The following is an 8,334-nucleotide window of genomic DNA, read 5'->3' as shown; positions in this document are numbered from 1 at the left end:
AGGAATGGATTGGAGAAATAGCTTGAGAAATAGATTTGCAATGTATCTGAGAAATATTTTGTAGGCAGAATGAGCAGGACTTGGTGTGGGGCACCTTTGCTGAGCCATGTCCCCTTCTCTGGTCACTGGGCCTTGATTTCCTCTGGGGACATCTTGCAGGGACTCTGAGCCAAAGAGCCCTGCCCACAACCCAGTCTCCACCATCTTTACCTTCTGCCCTGGGACTTTGACTCTTGAGAGGAGGAGTACTGTAGATAGTACATGTCTACAAACATGGTAGAGCGGGTGGAATCCCCCCAACAGCTGCAGAGCCCTGAGCTAGTGTCTTTAGGCTTCCCTCAAGCCTGTGGCCTTCCCTTCCCTGCAACCCTTGTCTGCAGCTCATAGCCAGAGAGCCTTGGCGCTGGGTGGGCTGTGGCATTGGAGACAGGGAGGAGTCCCCTTGGTTCTCTGTCCTCACCATTCTGAGCGGGTGCGTTAGAAGTTCTCCTGGGCCTTGTGGGCTTCTTTCTTCATTCTCTCTACGTGGTCTGATTTCTGCTAGAATTGAATCATCTATTAATGCTGACTCACTCATTCAAGGAGCATAATTCAAAAATTAGATTGGGCCTGGTGGCTCATGCCTGCAGTCCCAGCACTTTGGGGGGCCAAGATGGGAGGATAGCTTGAACCCAGGAGTTTGAGGTTATAGTGAGCTATTATCATGCCACTGCACTGTAGCCTGGGCAACAGGGCAAGACCCCACCTCTAGAAAAAAAGCAAAAGCAAAAAGAGTTTCCATGGCCCAACTTCCCAGAATCTGTCTCTGATGATGGCTTCAAGGAAATGTTCTATGGATTCTGCTCTCTGAGACACTGGGTCAAGACGTCCTGCAAGATGTCCTGCCTGAATATAAATGTGTAGGCCTACTTAAATGTTTATGACACCCAATTCCCCCAAGTACCCAAGCACCCTGAGCGGTGGTGCCTAAGTCTACTTGTGAATGGCACTAATTTCCATTAGGACATTGGTTAAAAGTTGTCCTCTCGATGAAGAGGCAGGAAGAACAACATTGTTGCCCTTGGGGGATTTCGTGTGTTGGCAAGGAGACCTAAGGGCACTGGGGTATGTTGAGCATCTTCTATGTCCCAAGCACTGAACTGAGGATCACATGTTCTCACACAGCCCTGAGGGATACATGTTATCTACCATCTCCATTTTACAGACTAGAAAATCAGAATGTAGAAAGATCAGATGTTAGTAAGTGGCAGAGTGTGTGTAGAACTCCAGGTGTGCCTGACATTGAATTCTGCATTTTCCACCACACCACACTTACTCTCATTGGAAGGAGGGTTCCAGAAGAAAGAAGGTGATCACAACACCCAAAATCCTGCTGCTTGGCAAATTGATAAGGCTGAAGATGACTCCTTTCAGAGCCTTTACTAAGCTGGGGTGTAATAAAGAGAAAAAGAGAGAGCCTGAGAGGGTGGAGGTGGGAACCAGGTCTTCCACCTCCTAGGATTCTATCCAGCTATTCTTGGCATCAGGAAACTCTGAGAGCATCACTTTTTAATTCATTTTTTAATTGACAAAAAAGTATATATATATATATTTATGGTGTGCAACACATTTTGATATATGCATACATTGTGGAATAGCTAAATAAAACTAACATAGTCATTATTTCACAAACACCATTTTTGGGGGATGACAACACTTAAAATCTACTCTCTTAGCAATTTTCGAGTATACAATATGTTATTATTAACTGTAGTCATTCATCATGATGTACAATTGATCTTGAATGTATTCCTTCTATCTAACTGAAATGTTGGGTCCTCTGACCAATATCTTTCTAATCCCCCTGCCCCTCAACTCTTGGTCATGACCTTTCTACTCCTACTCCTGTGAGTTTGAGCTTTTTAGACAACACATGTAATAAGTAAGATTATTACATGTGTCATCTTACATGTGGTATGTGTCTTTCTGTGCCTGGTTTATTTCACTTAATATAATATCCTCTGGGTTCATCCATGTAGTCATAAACAACAAGATTTCCTTTTTTAAGGCTGAATAGTATTTCGTATATATGCCATATTTTCTTTATCCATTCATCCACTGATGGGCACTTAGGTTGGTTCCATATTTTGGCCATTGTGAATAATGCTGCAACGAACACCCGAGTGCAGATCTGAGATCAACATACCGATTCCATTTCCTTTGGATATATAGTCAGTAGTGGAATTTCTGGGTCACAGGGTAGTTCTAGTTTTAATTTTTTGAGAAAACTCCATACTGTTTTCCATAATGACTGTACTAATTTATATTCCCACCAACGATATGCAAGGGTTCCCCTCGGCTCACTGCAACCTCCACCTCCTGAGTTCAAGTGATTCTCCTGCCTCAGCCTCCCAAGTAGTTGGGATTACAGGCGCCCGCTACCACTCCTGGCTAATTGTTGTTAGTAGAGACAGGGTTTCACCATGTTGGCCAGGCTGGTCTTGAACTCCTGACCTCAAGTGATCTGCCTGCCTTCGCCTCCCAAAGGCGAAGTGCTGAGATTACAGGCATGAGCAACCACACCCGGCTCTCTCATCTTTTTGATAATAGCCACTCTAACAGTTGTGAGGTGACAGTTCACTGTGGTTTTGATTTGCATTTTCCTGATGATTACTGATGTTGAGAACCTCTTCATATACCTGTTGGCCATTTGTTTGTCTTCTTTTGAGAAATAACTGTTCAAATCTGTTGCACATTTTAAAATCAGGTTATATGTTTTCTCACTATTTAGTTGTTTGAGTTCCTCATATATTTTGGATGTTAACCTAATGAGATAGATGATTTGCAAATATTTTTCTCCCATTCCATAGGCTATCTCTTCACTATGTTGATTGTTTCCTTCACTATGCACCGTTTTGATTTCAGGATCAGGACAAGTCTCCTTTTGGAGTGCCACCCTTCTCACAATGACTATTCTGTTAGTGCTGATCTCCTCCACCCACCTACATACAGAGGAGAGCTTCTGGTGTCCGTGTCTGTGTATTACAACCCTGTCCCCCTAATCTCAGATGGCTGGATTAAGGCTGGACACCTAACCCAGGCTGGACCAATCAGTGCTCCATTCTATAAAGGGAGGAAATGTAAACTCAGAAACTGTGTGATGATCACCTTCCACCCACCACATGACATGCATAGGGCAACACAGAAGATGGGTTGGTGGAGAGAAGCAGAGGCAAGAACACATGTGGCTTTCGCAAGAGGCAGAGAGGGAGTAGCTTCCTGTATTTCTGGCAGCTTCTAGGCCTGGTTCCCACCTCTCTCGTGGCCCAGTGGTTCAATTCCATCTTGGCTCCAAAAGAGTGCCCAATTACCCCCCAACAAATTCCATGAGCTCATTTGAACTGGGTTTCTGCAACTTTTGACCTAAAGTGTCCTAACAACCCCAAGTGACAGGGATGTGTATCCTTCTGAAACAGCAGAATTTTACTCCTCAAAGATCCTTCCCAAAGATCCCAGAGAAGCCGGGGAGAGAAAAGGCCAATTCTCTTGTATCCAGTTGAAGTTGAGATCCTCATTCTGACATTAAGTGTCTACGATGGGTAATTTTGTGTGTCAACTTGCCTGGGATGAGGGATGCCCAGATACTTAGTAGAGCATTATTTCTGGGTGTGTCTGTGAGAGTGTTTTTGCGAGAGATGAGCATTTGGATCAGTGGACAAAGTGAAGAAGATCCACCCTCCACAATGTGGAAGGGCATTACCTAATCTGTCGAGGATCTGCTTAGAACAGAAAGGTGAAGGAAGGGTATATTTTCTGTCTCTTTAACCTGGGACATCCATCTTCTCCTGCCCTTGGATATTGGACCTCTCGGTTCTTGGGCTTTTGGACATCAGGACTTAAACCAGCGTCCTCCCCATGCCCTCGTTCCCAGGCCTCTGGACTTGGACTGAATTCCACCACCAACTTTCCTGGGTGAGTTGGACTGAATTCCACCACCAACATTTCTGGATCTTCAGCTTGCAGATGGCAGATTGTGGAACTTCTTGTCCTTCATAATCTCGTGAGTCAATTTCCATAATAAATCTCTCTCTCTATCTGTCTGTCTATGTATCTATGTATCTATCTATCTATCTGTCTATCTGTCTCCTATTTGATCTGTTTCTTTGGAGAACTCTAATAAGATATCTCAGCCAGTTAGAGACGTTACAGCAAGATATTGCAGACTGAGTGGCTTAAATGACAAACACTTATTTCTCCCAGTTCTGGAGGCACCAGCAGATCCAGGATCTGATGAGGTCCAGCTTCCTGGTTTATAGATAGCTGCCTTCTCACTGTATCCTCACATGGTGAAGAGAGAGTTCTAGTGTCTTTCTCTTCTAAAGACACTACTCTAATCACTACTCTAATTACGGGAGCACCACCCTCAAGACCTCACCTAAACCCAATCACCTCCCAAAGGCCCCACCTCCTAATACCATCCCACTGGGGGTTAAGGTTTCAACATACGAGTTTTGGAGGAACACAGACATACAGGCCATAACACTAGGTGGAATGAAAGAGTTAAATTCCGAGGGCATTTATCATAATAATTAAACCCTATCAAAATTAAGCAGGCATCACTCTCCCTGTGATAACTGAACCTTTCGGTGTCAACACCAAGGACAGGGCTTCTGGGTGTAATTCATCTGTGCAGCCTGTTCTGTATTAACCTACTAATCTGTGTATGGCTAATGACTCAGGACAGCATGTTGACCTTGACTTCACTTCAAGGTTTTCATCACGCCTGCCCTCCCAGATAAAGGGCAGGGATTGCAGATAGGTGGCTTGTCATAACACTTATTTCCCTCCGCAACCTGGCTCAGGTGTTTAAAGTGTTCCATATAATCCTTTGCCCAGTATTTTACAATCTTTCCCTGGATCTTTTCCATAAGTCAGGGAACCCACCAACTCCGATGCTGGTTCTGGCAAGCCCTCCACTGTGGCAGCAACACATCTCACCTTCTTTTTGCAGTCACCCCCCTTGCAAAGACCCAACCACTTCCAAGCACCCTATGCCTGGCATGGGGACAGGCAAATCAGCTTTTGCCTGGGGGGACCCTTCCAAGGCCTTGACTCCCTGCTGTTGTCAGACCTCTGCCTGGGGAAGCCAGCAGTGGCAAGAAGTTGGGGTGGGGGCTGTTCGGAGTCACTCACCCCCCTTTTCTAGAGCACTGATCAAGCCGGCTGCAGCAAGGAGCAGGAAACTTGACTCTTTCTTTTTCTTTTTTCTTTCTTTCTTTTTTTTTTTTTTTTTTGAGACAGAGTCTCTCTCTGTCGCCCAGGCTAGAGTGCAGTGGCGTGATCTCAGCTCACTGCAACCTCCACCTCCCAGGTTCAAGAAATTCTCTGCCTCAGCCTCCCGAGAAGCTGGGATTACAGGCGCCCACTACCATGCCCAGCTAACTTTTGTATTTTTAGGAGAGATGGGGTTTCACCATCTAGGCCAGGCTGGTCTTGAACTCCTGACCTCATGATCCACTGGCCTCGGCCTCCCAAAGTGCTGGGATTACAGGCGTGATCCCCAGGCCACCGCACCCGGCCGACTCTTCCCTTTTCTGATAAGTCCTGGGGTGGCCTTGAGGCAGATGGTCCCCAGTGGCTGTGCGCACCAGGTTTGCAGATCGAGGCACCAGCACTGTGCGTGCTGTGACCAGGGGCCTGAGGACCACCCTGCGTTCAGTGTGTGTAACCTCTAAGCAAAGACTTTACCTTTTACTGGGAGCCCCACGCAAATCACAAGCCTCCAGAGGCACTTATTAAGCGCCTGTTTCTTCTTTATCTACTTAGATGCTAGACCAAAGAGCTACATTCTAAAATTTCACTAACTGATTTATATCCTGCTCGTTCCCAAAAAGGATGACAATAAAACCACAGGTACAGTATGGCCAGGAACATTTAACCAAGACAAAGAAGGGGGACAAAGGCAGAGAATTATGCTCAACCTCAGCCTTTCAGGAAAGTAAAATCCAAGATTTCATTTTCTAGGCGTCTTTAAAGTTCCCCAAGATGTAAGGGCAACTTCCTTTTCTTTTTGTAAAGCTCCTCCAGCCCCGTTGGAAAGGCAGCCGGTGCTTTGTGATAAGCGTCGGAGGCCTGTTCCCACTAAGAAGAATTATTCTGTTGCAGGATGGACTGCTGCGGCCATGCAGGCTGAGGCTGGCTTTTTTTGCCCGGTCACTTGACAGCCTTCAGCCCAGCAGCCCTACCCTCTTGGCCGCAGCCACAGAAAGCCTGGGCAGGATTGTGTTTCTCGGCTGACTCTGCACACTGGTGACAGATTGTCCAAGCTGTGCCCTGGCCCAGGCTTGCAGAGCTTCCCCATTTCCCTGTGGATACAAAGGTGAGCGACCAGAGTGAGCCCCCATCACAGGCCATCGTGCCTGGCACCCTGGGACGCCCAGATGAGCGAGGAACGCTGTGTCCTTGGAGGAGGCAGACGCAGCCCCAAATAGTGTTAGGAAGTGAAAGGGGAAGGGAAGGGGGTGAAAAGTGCTGAGTGTGGGCTTTGCGGGGAGCTCCTCTGGTCAGCAGGGTTCCTCCAGGAGCCCAGGGCACAGGGACACCTGGTGGATGGGGCCACTGTGCCAGCATCACCTACACAGGAGAAAGGCCAGAGGGGGCCTTGTTTAAGCTCCGTCCCCTTCTAGTGGCTCTCTCTCAACCTTAAAAACAGGAGACGCAAAACCTTCGCTTTGTTTCTACCAATGGAGCATAACGAAATCTGTGATGAGAGGTAGGGCTCAAGCCGTTCCACAGCTGTGACCTCTTGTTTCATGGCTGTTGCCTGAAGGCACAGAACGTCAGACTTGAACTTTTGTTCTGCTGTCTGCTTCTCAGCTTAGTTTCTTTGGACTTCTCTGAGTCTTGTTTCTCCCTGCTTAGAAAAAGGTGATAAACGATAGCCACTATCTAGGATATGGAAATTCAATAAAACTACAAATATACCGATAAAAGAGTCACGTATACGTACAGTATACTCACACACTACGTTGACATATGCACGTGTGACTATACACACCACCCTTCTGCATGCCCTCCCTGCAGAGCCTGGAATGCCCCTGGCCATGGCTCCCTGGCCTGAGGGTGACTCAGGTCCTTAGGGCAAGAACAGCTGCCCCTGTCCCTGGCGGGGCTGCCTTTCTCCCCACCACACTCTGACCCACTCCAGCCTGACAGCAGCTGGGGCCCCCTGGGATGGGCCAGAGCTCCAGCAGCTAGTCCTGGATGGCAACTTGGAGGCCTGACCACGGACAGAGTGCTCCCTGTGCGGGACCCGGGTCTGGAATGCCCGCTTGTGAAACCCCAGCCTGCTGACCTTTGGGACATGGTGCGAAGTGAAGCCCGCCTGTGACTTGGAGGCAGGAGGGCGACTGGAGTGGCGAGAAATGATGGCAGCCATCTGGCTGTGCTGTTTACCCTGGCTGCGAAGCCACCCTCCTCCAGCTTTTCTTTTCCCTTCCCTTCAGCATCCTGGCCCCAAGCATACTGCCACGCCCACTGACAGTGATCAAATAATAACAGCAACGGCGACATTTCCTGAGCTCCCACTGTATGAGGGTGTGCATTCTCCTCTTTATTGTCACCCTCCTTGGATCCCTCCTGCCTCCCTGGCTGCACCTCCTCAGTCTTCTGCACTGGACCCCTCGCCTGCCCACCCCAGGCCTAGCTCACTGATGGTCCTGTAATTCTGGCCTACACCAAACTCTGTCCTGTGCTTGGTATATTCACCCAACACTGGATGTGCTCTAGAGGCACAGGGCTGTGTTGACTGTGTAATGTCTAGAACCTAAGCGCCAGTGGGGTGGCCTAGCCCTGGCACAGAGGCAATACCCAGGAAATGAATGAGTGCATGAAGAAACAGAGGCTCAGAAAGGGCGAGTCATTTGTCCAAAGCCACAGAGCTGGAAAGTGGTGGAAGGAGGGTTCAGACCCCATTGCCTCTGACTCCTGGATCCCCTTGGTGTCTGAACTGCCATCCCCACTTCCGACCCCCTGTCCAGAGGTCCCCTTCCCTTGCCCCACACCTCCACAAGGAGTGCCTCACCTCTGCTGTCAATCTCTCTCTACTTCCCCTCCCCTTCCCAGATAGCATTACCTAGGGGCACCGAGGGGGGTTCACGGACCCCACTGGCCCAACCTGTGGCCTTTCTGAGGCTGAAAAACCTGCTGAAGGAGAAAATGACCATGTTACCCATAAGCAGGAGCATCCGGGTAGGAGCCCGGGGAACATCTTCCTTCCGGCCCAGAACCCAGTGTATGGGCAGCCTTTTGAAGACAGGCGAGCTGGCTCTACCTGTCTTTCTGATTTGAAATCTA

General features: G+C 48.3%; 1 long non-coding RNA gene across 1 annotated transcript; it reads right to left on the bottom strand.

The window, feature by feature from the left end:
* Positions 1–6,258: 6,258 nt before the first annotated feature.
* Positions 6,259–8,022, bottom strand: LOC103886076. Its single transcript, XR_649491.2, has 3 exons — positions 7,334–8,022; positions 6,617–6,892; positions 6,259–6,344 (listed from the first exon to the last, which is right to left on the bottom strand). It is a non-coding gene; the product is annotated as an uncharacterized LOC103886076 (long non-coding RNA).
* Positions 8,023–8,334: the final 312 nt, after the last annotated feature.

Source organism: Papio anubis, chromosome 7, assembly GCF_008728515.1.
Source record: "Papio anubis isolate 15944 chromosome 7, Panubis1.0, whole genome shotgun sequence".
In the NCBI taxonomy this organism is placed as follows: Eukaryota; Metazoa; Chordata; class Mammalia; order Primates; family Cercopithecidae; genus Papio; species Papio anubis.
Note: the sequence above shows the minus strand (reverse complement) of the source record. Positions and strands in the feature narration are given on the sequence as shown.